General features: G+C 35.9%; 1 long non-coding RNA gene across 1 annotated transcript; it reads right to left on the reverse strand.

Annotated features, from left to right (window-relative positions):
• Positions 1-430: 430 nt before the first annotated feature.
• Positions 431-1310, reverse strand: LOC105120357 (uncharacterized). Its single transcript, XR_841310.1, has 2 exons — positions 780-1310; positions 431-584 (listed from the first exon to the last, which is right to left on the reverse strand). It is a non-coding gene; the product is annotated as an uncharacterized LOC105120357 (long non-coding RNA).
• Between the last annotated feature and the right edge of the window lie 35 nt (positions 1311-1345).

Genomic DNA, 1345 nt, shown 5'->3' on the forward strand with positions numbered 1-1345 from the left:
GATGATTGCTACTTTTTAACCTAGAAAACCTATACTGGTCATGGTTAAAATGGAAAGAATTTTGTTTGGTTTAAACGAAAGAAGGGGAAAAAAAGTGGAAAACAGCATGTATAAAAGATTTTTACCTTTTCCTCTTATCTGACGAGAACGAGATTTTTCCGACCTCGGGATCGAATAATTTCCGAGCTTCCCCATGTAAATTTATGCACCCAATATCAAGTGAAAAGGCAAAAGCCCGTTCAATCAAACATTACGAGCCAAGAAGAAGTGCACAATCACCTTCCAGAACGGATGGTCAATCCCCGGCACAATCTTGGGAACTAAAAACGGTTTTATTTTCAAAAAGTGCATTTATTTTCACACTTGCATGTTACATTGCAGGTGATAACAGCAGTACATGCAATGAATCGTTTCAACTAGCACGGCCCAATTTTCCAGAAGTGATCAGTCTATTTAACCATACCATAAAGTGACTGAAACAAAAATTCTTCAAAATAATAAGAAAAAGGATGAACTCAAACAAAGCTAAATGTCTCCAGATTGAGCATTGATCTGGCACCTGGGGAGCAAATTTCCAAATTCACCTGCGAAGGCGTGGTAAGCATTATTAGAAGCGTGGGTTGATTCCAGGTTTGTTTTTCTGGGACTACAGGCACGCAACTTTCATTTTTACTTTATCAAAAAGCCTGCTTGAAGGCACCTTTAACTATATTTTCTTGTTGGATTTGGTTATTCTTTATACATATGAGAAGGAGGCAAAGGAAGCGCAAAAAATTTACCAGAAGCCTGCTCATCTTGAACTGGATTTGTTAAGCATCAGTGCCTGAAAGAAAACATGTTAGCATGGTCAAGGACTTTAGGCTGGAACAAAGCTATTACGAAATGATCCACTTAATTTCTCGTCTTCTTTTCTCATGTATAGAGTCATTTGGGTCAGTTCATAACTTGTAATAGAAGAGGACAGTGCCCCAGTTCTCTGAATCAGTAGCACCCATTTTAGACTAGTTGCAGAAATAGTTTCTTTTGTTTCAAATATATAAATATATATTAAAAGTGCGCATGCAAGAAGGTTGTAGACAAATCTAGTAAATCCATGACAACACAAGAATTTGGCACAGACAAGCATCAACAAAGTATTGCTTCCCGAGTTCTAAAATGAAAGAGTTTGGATTCAGATATGTATGGCAACTGACATATTTTCTGAAGTATTTTCTTGGCACCACTTTTTTTTTATCAGTGTTTTTCATAATTTTATTATCTTCATTCCAGAATTACATTAAAAAAAAAACCCAGAAACAATAAACTTAATGTCTTTTTAACAGGGAAAAAACATTTTTAACCATGC

Source organism: Populus euphratica, unplaced genomic scaffold (assembly GCF_000495115.2).
Source record: "Populus euphratica unplaced genomic scaffold, PopEup_1.0 scaffold7546.1, whole genome shotgun sequence".
Classification (NCBI taxonomy): Eukaryota; Viridiplantae; Streptophyta; class Magnoliopsida; order Malpighiales; family Salicaceae; genus Populus; species Populus euphratica.